General features: G+C 40.9%; 1 protein-coding gene across 2 annotated transcripts in view; it reads right to left on the minus strand.

Annotated features, from left to right (window-relative positions):
* The window catches only part of Rap1a (RAP1A, member of RAS oncogene family), a 79,267-nt gene extending 69,317 nt beyond the window's left edge, over positions 1–9,950 (minus strand). Inside the window, exon 1 of one of the 2 annotated variants that reach the window (XM_076574753.1) lies at positions 9,810–9,950. The gene's annotated coding sequence lies outside the window, so the exon portion shown is untranslated. Of the gene's footprint in view, positions 1–7,117; positions 7,692–9,809 lie in introns of those variants that run through there. The other variant, XM_076574754.1, reaches the window with a different exon arrangement.
* Positions 9,951–15,553: the final 5,603 nt, after the last annotated feature.

Here is a 15,553-nt window from a genome sequence, read left to right on the forward strand (position 1 = left end):
ATTAAAGGAAGAAGAAAGAATGAGAATACTTGAAGTAATATTTTTTCTAAAGGCCATTCACTCAACTTCCCTTTGCTATAGTTGCTCTTTATTTGACTGCCTTCAGTTTCTAAGTTGTTAAGATCACCACTGCTCATTTAATTGATGCTGTCAAGTCTGGTATCATTTAGAAGGAATTAAAAAAAAAAACATGGGGGGAGGGGGAGTGTTGAGAGATGGCTCAGCAGTTAAGAGAACAAGTTGCTCTTCCTGGGGATGTGAGTTCAATTTCCAGCACCCACATGGCAGCTTACAGCTATCTATAACTCCAGTTCCAAAAGATCTAGTGCACTCTTCTGACTTCATGTGGTGCACAGACATACATACAGGCAAAACAACCACACATAGAAAATAAAATAGTAATAAAAAAAATTTTTAACCTGTGGAAAAAAATTTCACCTTACACTAAACAGTTTTACAATATCTCTAGAATACAAAGCATAGACCTGAAAACTCCCTATTAATTAATTAAACTAAAAATTTACAACCCTAAACAAATAAAAATTCTGTAGCAAACTGTACATGTTTTAGAAAAACAAAAATGTTACTATTTGCCTGTGGCATAAAAGCAATCTTTTAACCTTTTTAAAGAAGGTAGTTAACAACCAAGGCTAAGCTGTTTCCTTTTAAAGGTACCTGACTGGGTCTAACCTAGATCCTCAATTCAATACTAGTTCTTTTGAATCCCTTCTTCAAACCTGACATACAGAATTTCACAAAAGTGACTCTAGCAACTCCCCCAATCTTCCCTCTTGTTTTCCACTAAACACTTAAATCTTGCCATATCTGTTATTAAATTAAACCAACTTCCCTGCTTCCCATCGTTTTTATCTCAGTTCACTCTGAACTCTAGAAACTAGAGTCTCACTATGAAGCCCTGGCTGGCCTCAAACTAGCTACACAGATCAAACTGGTCTTGATCTCATAGAGATCTGCCTGCTCTGCCTCACATGTGCTGGGCTTAAAGGCATGAGCCACTACACCCAGTGAAGATTTATTTTTTTTAATGTGTATGCGTGTTTTGCCCACATATATTAAGTGTACCACATGCATGCAGTGCCCAAAGAGGCCAGAATAAAGTGTTGGGTCTCTTAGAACTAGAGTTACAGGCAATGTGAGTTGTCATGAGGGTGCTGGGGACCAAACCTGGCTCTTCTACAAAAGTAGCCAGTGCTCTTACAAACTAAACATCTCTCCAGGCCCCATATATTTTCCTCTCAATAAGTGCTTTTGTCAAGTAATAGTCTTCATATTAAAACTTCTTATATCCAGAATCAGGTCTTCCCTTTTCAACCCAGCACTTAATGATGGGGCGAAAACAAAAACAAACAAAACCTAGCCCCAAATAAGCCATGTTTCTTCCACATTTACCAGCCATCATACTAAAGTCTATGTCTCTGTCAGATTAATATCCTGTCCTTCATCTTCTGAACTTTCTAACTTATCACATGGCATGTCTAACACTCTCTTCTCAAGTCATTGTGCGCTACAGTTCATTCGCATCTATATTAGTTCATGTAAACAGGATCACAAAAGTGAGGTACCCTTCTCTTCTGAAACTGGCAAAAAAAAAATGAACAGAAATAGCTGGCTTCTTATTAAATGTCTATCATAAGCCAAGCAATCTTACACATTATTTCTAACCTTTTCAACAAACTTATGATGTCGGTAGTACTATTATTATCCTTTAAAAATAAGAAACCAATGTTTAGAAATACCAAGTCATCAAGTTAGTAAGTTGCCTCAAACCATGCACTTAGTAAGTAGTGAAGCAAGGTTGTGGACAGGCTTACCTAACTCCAGAGCCATCTGTAAACACTGTTTAAGTCAGAACAATGTGAGTACCTCCCCCAAACATACACCTTTTGAAACAAAATAAACTTTCTCATATTGGTCATTTTAGAGGATAAAAATCTGAAAAAAATTAATCAGTAAAACCCACAATGCTCTAATTGCAACTTCAATGTCTCCTTTATCATGAATCACTTTCACCTAAAATATTTTTAAAGAAACTCATTGCAACTAACTTTTTCAAAAGAACTATAAATTTCTATGCATACACAATAATGGTGTTCCACATTCTTAATAATATGAAGTCTGTAAGATAACCACAAAGACTCTAACAGGGATCTAGACCACTGGTAAGAACTGTAAAAACTAACTGTTCAATGCCACTGAAGGTGTAGCAAGACACTCATACAGGGCAACTACCCTCTGAGCCTGAGACCTCATTTCTGAGAATCTAGCCTAAAGGGAGAAAGAAACAGACAAAACCAAATGCAATTAAAGATAAATGTACAAAAATGTCTCCCTATTTAAAATAATAGTATGATAAAGATCAAACTTACAGCTCTAAGCCAAGGGACCAACATTCCATATAAACTGGAAAAGTAACACTTAAATAGTATAAGGCACAATTTTAACTTTTATAAAAATAAAAGTCTGTATATGAAAAGAAAGAACTGGAAAAATACACACTGAAACATTACTGGTAGTCTTCTCTGTGTAACAGGATCATCAATAATGTTAGATTTCTTCTTTAAGTTTATGCTCTTTTTCAATATTTTCCACAATGTAATAATATTGATATCTCTCACACACACACACACACACACACACACACACACACACACACACACACACACACACACACACGGGGAGGGAACGTCATATCCACTGAAAACAATCCTGAAGGTAAAAAGGGCAGATTAGTTGGATTAAGAACTACATTTCTCAGGACAAAGAAACATTAGCCTTGTTTTGTTGCCAGGTTCTATTATGCTCATGTTTACTTTTAGATTGTATAAAGGATGTTATCCAAACTCAGTAGTATTTATGAAGCTGCACAAGGCCTACCATTTAATGGACAGCCAAAATCCCAAAAGAAAGCACTACAGTTAAGCAGATTTTCTATGCATAACTATTGAAAGTGAATGTCAAATTAATTCTAAATCACAACCTGCAAACAGAAAAAACAGAATAACTATTCTCATTTTGCAAATTAAGTGTAGTATTGTTTCTTATAAGCATGTCAGTTAGGTCTAAGGAGGGAGAAACTTGAAAGTAAAATTGGCAAGCTCCCAGTGGTTCACTAAGAATGTAAACTGATGCACTTTGTCTATCCACACATCTATCCTAAGTAGACATTTTTGTGGCACAGGATGACTTTAATCAATGTAGGGAAAAAAGTAATAAAAACCTGTTCTACAAAAAAAGAAAACCCCAAGCCTTGACATTAAACATAGAATTAATACTGCTAGCTTAAAAGGAAACAACTCCAGTACAATGTGGTGTGGTGTGGTGTGGTGTGGTGTGGTGTGGTGTGTGTGTGTGTGTGTGTGTGTGTGTGTGTGTGTGTGTTGAGGACTGAGCTACATCAGTCTGTATTTTTATATTACTATATTTTTGACAATTAAGGAATAGTATTTATGAAGCTGCACAGGTCTATCATTTAATAGGCAGCCAAGTACTAACAAGCTATTAGAAAACAAATACACAGAAATAGCTAACTAGTAAGAAGAATTTTACCTAAAAATTTTAATTATATTTTTAACCCACTATGAAAATACATAGATTACTAGACTATAAACTCCTGGTTTTTTTTTTTTTTTTTTTTTTTGGTTTTTCGAGACAGGGTTTCTCTGCGTAGTTTTGCGCCTTTCCTGGAGCTCACTTGGTAGCCCAGGCTGGCCTCGAACTCACAGCGATCCGCCTGGCTCTGCCTCCCGAGTGCTGGGATTAAAGGCGTGCGCCACCACCGCCCGGCAACTCCTGGTTTTTAAAAACAGCTACACATTTATATGTATCCAACAAAGAGTTTAATTTTGATTCTTTCAAACATCTCAGCTAATAAGATGGAGAAGCAGATAAAGATGCTTGAGGAGTTTGATCCCTGAGAACCACATGGTGGAAGGAGAGAACCAACAATTGTCCTCTGGCCTCTACACATGCATCATGGCATGTGCATAACATACACAGAGATCATAAATATAGCTAATAAAAATGTTTTAGGGGCTGGAGAGATGGCTCAGAGGTTAAGAACACTGACTGCACTTCCAGAGAACCAGGGTTCAGCTCCCAGTACCTATGTGGTAGCTAATAACCATCCATAATTCCACTTCCAGGGGAATCTGACACCCTCTTCTAGCTTACTCCACTTGACACTCCACAGACATACATGCAGGCAAAACACTTATACACATAAAATAAAATAAATTTTTAAAACATTGGTTCAGTGGCTGAATGGGTCTGTTAATGAAACTAGAAGGATAGTTTCAAACACATCCAGCAGATTGGGCCTAGACTATAAACTACATGAAACTGTAAAATTAGTGTAAAATTAGTAAAAATATCAACTACTACAAGAATTAATGTAGTACCTGCTGTCTTAATGTTGCATAATATCACCAACCTGTCTTGAACAGAATGAACTTTATTTATAAATGAATTTAAAAATATTACTGAAAATATAGTGGATGAATGTGCTCTTTAGACTACACATCTGGCAGTCTACAGTAAGGGACCCCCTACTACTCACTTGTAGCACCAATGCCATCATGGTTTTTGTCCAACAGTAGCACCTAGTTCTCTGTACCTCTATAGTTTTGCCTTTGAAAGCTAAAGCACAAACTTATCCTGAGCAAAATTATTTTTTTCACATGCACAGTAAGTTGGTATAAAACAGTAATGCAAAAAACCATGAATAGGGGACTGGAGAATGGCTCAGTGGTTAACAACACTGCTCTTCCAGAGAACCCAGGTTCAATTCCTAACACCTACATCATGGCTCACAACCAGCTACAACTCCAATCCTGGGGAACAGATATCCTCTTCTGGCCTCCTTGGGAATCAGGCACACACATGGGTTCACAAACATACACTGAGGCAACATACACACATACATAAAAAGATTGTAAAGACTTTGATAAGTAGCATGTTTGATACATACTTGTGAGTTCAAAGTGAAGTCTTTTCAAGTGCTAATTAATTCAAAAGCATCTTTTACTAGTTATTTGTACTTTAATATTCTTAGGAAATATTTCTAAATTTTATTATGCCCTGAAACCAAATATATGATTTATATGCTTTAAGTTTCATTAACTTTGCCATCCCACGCTTTGAATCATTCCCTATCAATGAGAACTAAATAAGCTAAAGATACAGGACTGGCAAAATTAGAGTGACTTGTAAAGAAATTCTTTCAGATTTATCTATGATAAATTTATATGGCCTAAATAAGTTAAGGACTCTTTTAAAAAGCCATTATATGTATAATAATTAAAGTTTATTTCATAAAACAAGCTAATCTCCCAGATGTACATCATGGACTTCTGAAAATAATACTAAAAGGACTATTTTTATTCCTTTTACAAAAGTACACCATTTCTTGTTTCAGTTTTACCTTAAATAATCACACAACTTCCCTTTTTATATTGGTGCATGTGTGAGAGCACATTGTATCCCTCACTGTGAAAGGCCTATTTTCAAGCAGAAATGAGAGCATGGCACAGTTCTTTGCTGAACTGCTTTGCTGATCAGAACATTGGAATAACGATTAATGTTAACCTTCTAGGTTCAATACTCATCAGGATCATTTAACTTTAACACAAATTAACCAGTCATCTCAAAACTATATGCTCGGGGAGGGAGGCCATGATCACTCACTGCAAACCCCATAACCATTACTACAAAAAACTCAATATGTAAATTATCTTAAGTGTATGAAATATTAAAAAGTACATAAAAATATTACTTGTGATAACAAGTACAAATTTTATGTACACAGATACACACAAAGGATGCTTCAGCTTCCTCTCATTAACATATGAAAGCTTAAATATTTCTATTTAATGCTAGTATTTTCTACAAGATAAAAAACTACATTAAATAATGCAGTAATTCTATGACATTGAAATGAGCATAAAATACCTGAACTATGCTATAACCTTTCCTAAGTGATTAGCTTAATTTGAAAAAGAACCTTGGGAGGAAGTAAGTTTATGTTCACAATTTTAAATGTACCACAACGATAAAATGTAAATGCTTTGTACAAGTTATTGCTATTGACCATCTAAAAGAAGAGCTGTTTGGAGCCAGAAGCCTTGAAAACTGAGCTTTGGTGCACACTCCCAGCTCTCTAGCACATGCCACACTAGGTGCTTTCTGGGAACTCAGCTGTTCTCCTCCCTTTACAGATGTCACAGCTTTGGCTCAAACAAGTCAAACCATCTAGATTCCAGAACCAGAAATGCTAAAAAAAGTCTTGTGGTATAATTTTCTATGAAAACAGAGTGGTATCATCCTCCTCTTAAAACTAAATAAAATGTCAAAGATTCAAAGCTGACTTTACATAATAAAACAACAGTCTATTTTCTGAATAACAATGCACTACAACAATTTAAAAATTCAACTGTTTAACAAAGGACTACTAGCATAATTTATTATCAAACATATAAGACTCTAAAATATCATGCAAAACATAAACAAATTAGAGAGGACAGTAAAAAAAAAAAATGCCTTATAAGAAAAAGTAACTGCCAGAATGAACAACTAGATGCTTACTTTATATGAAACTATCAACCTTCCACAGTAACAGAAAATAACAAGAATCAGCGTAATTTCTCTATTGGATTATAAAACACAGCTGAATGTAAAAGTTCCCTGAGAGCAAAGGTCCTCTAATTTACCTATATTCCCAACAATTAGCACTCTGTCTAAAAGATCTCATTTGGTGACCAAAACAATTGTTTGTGTCAAGAACACCCAATGAAAACAAATTGTCATGAAACTTATGCTCAACAACCTTGGCTGTTGAAACCAACTCTGTGAAGGCAATTTAGACATATACTCGGTAAGTCTATTCATATATTATGGTCCTTTTAGAAATAAATCACTAGGAAATATTCCAAAAGGAACAAAACGTTGTCTAAGCTACTGTGAAATTTCATTGTATTTGAAATGGGGAGGGGAAGATACCTACATGCCCAACAGAAAGAAGATAAACTATTTTAAAATGGTTGAAAAGTTAAAAATGAAGACATAATAAGGGCAGGATGTAACTTGGTTATTGAGCACTTACCTAGCAAGTGTAAGGACCTAGGTTCAATCCAGCACATTATTCTTGTCTTCCCCAACCCAAGTTGACTTCCACAGAATAGTGAGAATGATATTTATAAACTTAGGTCAGATCAGTTATTTCTTCTACTCCATGGGTTACCATCTCATTCAAAGTAAAATCCAAAGGTCTTACTATGGGATCCAAGGTTTTAGAAGGGCCCTAGTTACTTCTCTAATCTCAAGCCCTTTCTCTCCCTGTTTACTATTCTCAGACCACACTGGCCTCCTAGCTGTTCTCAAAAAGGCCTTGTACACTCTAGGGTCTTTGCACTAGAAGACCTCTCTCTCTTCCTGTGATCTTTGATCACACTTCCTTCTCTCTCACTTCCTTCAGGTCTCTGCTTCAGTCTTGGGTCTTCACTGGCAGTTCTTCTCTAGCCCTTCACCAGTCCTCACTCTTCACACAGCTCTGTCACCTGACACTAAACATTTACTTGGTTATGGTCTATCCCTCATGATTGAAGGGATGACAGCAAGAACTTTGTTTTATCCACAGAGTATACATACTTACTGAATCAATATTGCGTGTTTTCATAATTAACTACATGAAAATCATGCATATGAACAAGCTTGAAAGAGAGGAAAAGAAATTATTTGATTTTCAAATTCTCATCATATTACTAAAAAGTAGATTGTCCAAGAAAAAAACTGGTTAGTCATAACTATGATTTTAAGGGCCCAAAAGATACTAGGGGGTATTGGTTTTAAAAATGACTGCTGGTTAGGGCTGGGGATACAGCTCCATGGTAAAGCGCTTGCTTGAGACTCTGAGTTAGATCCACAGCTCTACAAACAAAACGACTGCTAACAGATGGATTACCTACCATGCATGAATCTGGTTCTGATCCCCAGCACCACATAAACCAAGCCTGGAAGCACACACCTATCAAGGTCTTCCTCAGCTACATTACTGAACTATACATAAAACCTGTTGGGTTGGGGGAGCAGGTAATAGTTACTGGGAACTTTCCCCCAAAAACATTGTAAGAGCAATCACTCTTTAACCTTGTTCCCAAATCCTAGAATTTAAGGTGAAGACACAAACACACCCAAAGGCCACAAAAAAATAAATAAATAAATAAAAAGTGCACTTTTAAAAAGTTCTAATAAGAAACTGAATAATATCTGGGATTTCAGTTCACTTTTAAATAAGTGTCTATGGGTGACTTTAGAGGAGTCCAGAAACTGAATGCAAAATTTTGTGCATAAATGTCTACTTTGGTTTTCCTGGGCAAAGAAAGAGTCCATATATTTCACCATATTCTCAAAAGCATCAGTGGCCTAAAAAAGATTAAGAATGGTTATATGAGGGAAGTGAAATTTTAAAAAGCACCTCTCAAAAAAGATAGATATGTAAATCAAGACACTGAACTGAACTGTTCAATTCATTCAACAAATGTTGGGACACATGTAATCCTTGATAATGAACACAATCAGAACAGAATTTCAGATGGCAAGGAAGCTAAACAAGATTCACAGAAAACACCAAACTAAGAACAGTCAACAACATATATTTAATTTTGAAACAAAGTGTTACAGGAAAGCATAAAGACAAAAAAGAGTCTGGGGCCTAATCTAGTACTTATTATATCAAAATGTTGCAGAAATCAACTACATCAAAAGAAAAGAAAAACTACTCATAGGCATAACCACCCCCACACATTCTGACAGGAAACTCAAAGAAAGTTTCCAAATCCTGTTTCCAGCATCGCCTCTTGTAACTGCCTGCTTCTGAAGGCAAACTACCCTGGTTAATTTTGAGGATCGACACTTTGACTCTAATAAAAACAGAACGGGTTTTCTGCCACCCAAGAAGCAGAAAACAGTGGCAGGTACCTGTAACGCTTGGCCCATTAACCTCCTGCCCTTTTATTCCATGTCTTACAGAGCACTTCCTTCAAAGCAGCGACAAAATGATTTTCCCTTCCCAAGGGCTATACACTGTTCCTCAACGCTAGCTCTTTTTCCAAGGGATCACAAGTCCCCTAAACTCCGGCTTTCCATCCCGTGAGGAAATCTCGGGATTTTATTTATTTTTTTTTTAGGCACAGCCGTCCTGCCTTGTTGATCTCCTTTCAACAACAAATTACACAATTCAGAAGAAGACACTGCCCTTAACTTTCCGAGTGAGGAGACAAGCCACAATCCCACCACCCCGACACCCCTCACACACCCTCGAGGGAAAGACGACAAGAATCACACCGTGGCCTCGGTCCTGACAAAATTCAAGGGGAGCAGCAGAAACTAGAGAGGAGGGCAACTCTGCAAAGGCGAACACATGGCAAGCCGCAGAAGACAGAGGGCAGGGAGGGCGGGAACCCGGCTGGCGGCGGAGTGGGACACGGAGGTGTCAGCGCTCGGCGGCCGGGGCAAAGGCCGCACGGAAGGCACCGCACTTCCCCGACCCCGGGGACGACACCTCGGAGCGGGCGCGGACACGCGTCCCCTCTGGCGGCCCGCCCCTCGCGGCCGGCCGGTCGGTCCCTCAGGCCCGGCCCGACCGCCTCGGTCTGCGGGCGTGGCTGGCTCCGGCCTCCAGCCGCGGCCCCTCCCGCCCGCCAGGCCCCCGGCCGCCGCCCCGGACTCGCCGGGGGCTATGAAGAGGCCACCGAGGTGCGGCCAGCCCGCGCCCCCCATTCGCGCCCCGCACTCACCCCGCGGCCCGGCGCCTCCTCCACCTCCTCCTCCTCCTCCCTCCTCTCGGCCGCGGCTCGGGTTCGGGCTCTGCGCGGCGGCGGCAGCAGCAGCAGCGGCCTCGGGAGCGGCGGCGGCGGCGGCGCCTCCGGAACGCGCACGCACGCAGCACGCAGGCCCCGCCCCCAAGTCCTGGCCCCGCCTATCCGGCCGCGTTTCCCGAATCTATTTAAAGGAGACGCGCTTCAAAGGGTGGGGACTGCAGAGGAATAGTGTGCAGAAGAGAATTGGGGCCTCGTCTTCGGGGAGGTGGCTAAGGCCAAAATTTAAACGAGAAAGGACGAAAATATTCAGAAAGAGAATTTTGAGAGGATGCAATCACTTTCAGTTGCTAGTTGAGTACCAAATAGGTGCTTGATGCTGTTCTAGGCATATACAGGGAAAATCACTTTCTAGAGCTTTCATTCTGAGCTAGGAGAAGGAACATGAACAACGAACAAGTAGCAAAAATCACAGGTCACCAGGGAGAGCTTTGCACACCTTTGCTCATGATGTGAAGAAGCAAGTCTAGCAAAGCCAGGGGCTGGATGAGAGGAACGGCCCTTCCAGGCTGAGAGAAAATCAGCTATAAACCCAGAGGTGGAGATGTGTCTGCCATATCACATGAAGGACACAGGCAAGTGGAAGGGTGGATGAACAGAGTCTATGGCCAAAGAGCAAAATAGTGAGAGTCCTAGACATATACAAGTGGCCAGACCCTGTGGAGCCTGTGGACTATTGTAATGGCAACAGGAAGCCCTGAGGAGAGGGTGGGCCCAGAAATGACTATATCTAGTCCGTGTTTTTAGAGGTTAGCATTATTCAGGGTGTGGTGGCTCACTCCTACAATCCCAGTGTTTTGAAGACTGGAGCAGGAGGATTGCCACAGGTTTGAGGTTAGCCTGGACTACACAGTGAGTTTCGGGCCCTTTGGGGACTAGAGTTAAGTCTCACTGTGTGTGTGTGAAATACACAATGGAAACATAAATGTCCACAGGGGGAGTTTAGTAAGCAGCTGTTCATGTCGATTTGGACAAGAGTGGCAGCCAAGTGCAAGGTGTTACTTCATTTTAGATTTTGTTTATTTCAGTTTTATTGAATATATTTTAATTAGGGCTTGAGAAGGCAGTGGAAGGAACAAAAAGCTTATGGATGAGTCTTAGATTCAGGGCCTGTGGGCTGCTGTCATTCACTGGGAGAGAAGATGGGGTAAGAGCAAATCAAAGGGAGAAATCAAGAGTTCTATTTTAGGGGTCTGGAGAAAGCTCAGTGATGCTGAGCGCTTGTTCCTCTTGCAGAAGACCTGGGCTGGGTTCCCAGCACCCACATGGCAGCTAACAGCAGGCTATAACTCTAGTTCCAGGGGATCTGATGCCCTCTTCTGTCCTCTGTGGGCACTTCATGCTTGTGGTGCACATACATGCGTGCTGGCAAAACACCCATATACATAAAACAAAAATAAATCTTAAAAAACAACAACAACAAAACTTCTATTTTGCCTGTTTTCACCCAAGTGGAGTCATTGAATGAACAGTGGGAATATGAATCTGGATAACAAATTTGAGATCCATCAGGACATAGAGCCTCAGGTCTGCATAAACTCACCCAGGGAGGGACCTAGGGGGAAGAGAGGACCAAGAGACTCTACAGAAGTGGAGATTAAAGAGAAATGGAGCTGGGAGTCAGGTTAGAGGAACAACGGGGAAGAAAGAAAGTTGGTAGGGAGTTGTTTTAGGAAAGAGGGCATGGTCAGTGCCAACACCTACTGCTGAAATAGCTGAGTAGACAATTGAATCTCAGTCTGCATCCTCAGCCCGGTCTCCACCGTCCTCACCCCCACCAGCCTGATTTACACAGGCCCCACAAGCTCTGCCACTGATCCACATGCCTAGCCAAGAGTTGAGAATTTAAACTCTGGCTGAGTTTGGCCTGATGAAGTTTGCTAAGGGCTTGATGAAAACCCTCTCAGTGTTATCACATGGGAAAACATCTGACTAGGGTGTGTTGTGAGAATTAGAGGTGAGGAAGACAGAGCGCTGAGAAATGGGCAGTAGCGGGAAGGGTACGGGATTCAGGAGCCTGTTTTAAAGTCGAGATGCGTCCTCGAAGTGTTGGGATGATCTTTAGAAAAGTGAAGTTATGGTACAGAGACAAGAGGAGACAACTAGGGAAAGACAGGGACTAAGAAGCAATGGGTCCTGGCACAGTGCTGAAGGAGCTGGCTGTGAATAGGAGCAAGGACAACAGTCACAGACTACATTGTAGCAAAGGCACAGAACACAGGCGCAGATGCAGGTTAGTGAGGATGACTATTTGTGGTGGGCGCAGGCCGCTGCAAAGCAGAGGGGACCAGTGAGAGCTAAAGTCTAGTCCTTGTTTTGCCCACCAGGCTGAGTACCCAATAGGAGCATTTCAATTTTGGGGAAAGGGCACTTTTCTAGTTGTTCTCCCTTAAGAGTGGTGCCTTGTGTCAATCCTCCATGCAACACACACACACACACACACACACACACACACACACACACACACACCTACCCACTCCTCGTGTATAATTTTTTCCCAGTTTGCACTAAGTGCTATATAGTGTGTATATGGATGAGGTAAGATCTGGTCTGTGTGCTTACTTTTATTCTCTCTCTCTCTCTCTCTCTCTCTCTCTCTCTCTCTCTCTCTCTCTCTCTCTCTCTCTCTCTCTTAAATGGGTGGTCATGTGTCTAAATTGAGATCACTCAGCCAGGTGACCTCCATTGCTGATGAAAGTCATGAGAGAGAGAGATGAGAGGTAGGTAAGGGAGTGGTTGATAGACTCTGGAACTAAACCCGTGAAAGAAAAGAGGACAACAGTAAAAAGCAGCAACCCCTGTGGAAAGGAATATTTTCAGAGGAAACACACAAGTGAGGTGCGGGGACTTTCCTAGGATCAAGCAGATGCAAGCGAGGCAGTCACGAGAGAGGAAGTGTGAAGTGTCTGTGAAGAGGGTTCAGACGGGCACAGAAAAGCTTCAGAAACAGCACAGGCTTCCGGCTCCTGCCCTTGTCATGGTGTGTGTAAGACACTGATCTGGTGGGCCTGAGGAATGGACCTCACACTCGTAACCACCCGAAGCTCCACAACCCTGGGAGAAAGTGAGCACAGGAAGGAATAATGCAGTCAGATACCACTGCGGCTCCTGTACAAAGCTTTGGGAGACCCACTGGACACTTTGCATTCCTCACACCATGAGCACGTGATCATTTATTGTCGGATAGATGTGAAGTATCTGTTAGGTCCTCCTGTTTTCCCATTTGCTACTCACTGCCTTCCTCAGTCACCAAGCTATCAAACCGTGAATCCCTTGTCCTTATCCGTTATGCCAATCACCCTCAAAGCAACCTGCACTGTCCAATAGAACACTCTGCCAAGATGGAAATTACTTTTCTGCCTTGATGGCAATGTTACTTTTATTTATCATTGGCTGTTTGTTTGTTTGTTTGTTGGTGTTGTGTTGCTTTGTAGCTCTGGCTGCCTTGGTACTCCCTATGTAGTCCAGGCTAGGCCCACACTTAGGGCAGTCCTCATGTCAAGTGCTGGGATTACAGGCATGGGTCTTCACTCCTGACCTGCAACTGTTCTTTATCTGCATAATCCACCGTGGCTACTAAACGCTTAAAATGTGGCCATGTGACTGAGGGGCTGTATTTTAAATCTGACTTAAATGTAATTGGATTTATATTTAGATAGCTGCATATGGCTAGAGGCTGCTATATTGCTCAGCCCAGGAATAGACACTTCCTAGCCTGTAGCTCTCCCATCTGCCAGCTCTCTCTAGCTGCATCACCATCACCCTTGGCTGGGTAGTGATCACCTCTAGTCTAGATTCTTGCTGTGTGTACTCTCCTCTCGGTCTCCTGCTTAGCTGTTTTCCTTTCCATCTGCCTTGTGTTCTTGCAGAAACATCCTCCAAAGCAATAGTCAAATCGTGACCCACACCTCATTTTAAAAGCTTTCATTAGCTCCACACCAAATGAAGTACAAACTACGCAATCTAACACTTGGCCAATCATGCATCTCCAGCTCTTTTCTCCACCTCGCTAGCACATGTGAACCATTTGCTACAATTCCTCCTAACTTTTCAACTGCCTCTCTGCCTGTGACAGGTGCCTCCCGACCATTCTACCAACCCCAAGTCTGTCTCATAGTGCAGCTCCTAACTGAAGGACTTTTCTTTCCTTGGAAGTCTCTGTCATTTTCAGTTTGTATCTCACCTATGGTGTATGTAACCGCCTTGGGGTATATTTGCCAGGCCATTTTTCTTTGTGCTTTTTCTTTTCTTGCTACTAAGTGTCACTCCTTTCAGTGGAGTTAGCGCTCACTGCAGTGTGAGCCTTGCACCTTGTGGAATGAGGTATTCTCAAACATCCATGGAGTGAGTCACATACTTTCCTAAAACATGAAGAAAAATTACATCCCTGACTAGCTCTAACAGTAACGCCACTACTCTCAGATAGAATGTCTTTAAATCCTAAATGAATTTGGCCATATGGAATTATTTCTTTTCATGTTATTACTGGCTGAGAAGGTCTTCCAAATGCTTCTCAAACTTAGCATACTTTTACAATGCAGTTACAGTTTGTAATCCTAGAGAGCCTGATTATGCTGAGAGCTGGCGGGACCAGTATAGCTATGTCCAGGACCAATTTATGGAACAGGCCTTTAAAAAGCATTGGGACTGTGCTACAGATCAATAGAAAGAGGCTTTCATCTTTTGAGTGTTTACAAAATGTATTTTTGTTACTTGAACTTTCAGAAACACATAGCCCAAGAGTAGAATTGCATATGTTCAGCAATATTTCATGCACTTTTTCTGGTATTGTATTGGATTTTAAACAATTGAAAAGTAGGTATAATACTTCACTAAGTGAATTGTTCTGGGCTTGAGATCAAACTAATGGCTAGGTGCATATCAGGGAAGTACTATACCACTGATATGCCCCCAGCCCCAGGTTAATTTTTATATGAAAAATGTTGTTCACACTTGGAGGCCTCGTTCACATCCAGTCATCTATCCCAAACTCAGGAGCGCTGTTTGCTAGGGACTTATACTTATTGCCAAGAATATAAAGATACAGTCCCTGTGTTCAAAATTTACATCCTGACGTTGGTAGGCTATAACTAATTTAATCCTACTAATAAAAATGTTAAATAGATAGCATTAGGTTCATTTTGCAAAGGGAAAAATTTGTTCAGAGGAATTGAATGAATTGCCAAAATGAGCAGAGTTAATTTTTTTTAAACAAGGACTGAAGCTTAAGCTATCAAAGTTCTCTAAAAGGAGCATCTTGCTCTATTTTGTTCATTTCTATCTTCTCAGTAAATATTCAAGGACTGGGGGGGGGGTGACTCCTCGGTTTACAGCACGTATTACTTTTGCAGAGGAGCTGGGTTTAATTCCCAGCACCCAAATGGCAGTTCCTAACCATCTGTTACTCCAGCTCCAAGGGATCTGACACCCTCTTCTGTTCTCCGTGGGTACCAGGCACATCCAGGGTGTACATACACACATGCAGGCAAAACACTCACACACATAAGACAAAATAATATAATTTAAAACATTCAAGATCATATATTCATATGTCGAGGAAAAGGGGGAGACTATAAGCTAGCTAATCCACTAATAATTGGTCTGTTCTAATTGTGTGAAAATAATTTTTAATCTATATTAGTGCACTTAAAATGTGCTCTATA

This window comes from Peromyscus maniculatus, chromosome 6, assembly GCF_049852395.1.
Source record: "Peromyscus maniculatus bairdii isolate BWxNUB_F1_BW_parent chromosome 6, HU_Pman_BW_mat_3.1, whole genome shotgun sequence".
NCBI classification, from domain to species: domain Eukaryota; kingdom Metazoa; phylum Chordata; class Mammalia; order Rodentia; family Cricetidae; genus Peromyscus; species Peromyscus maniculatus.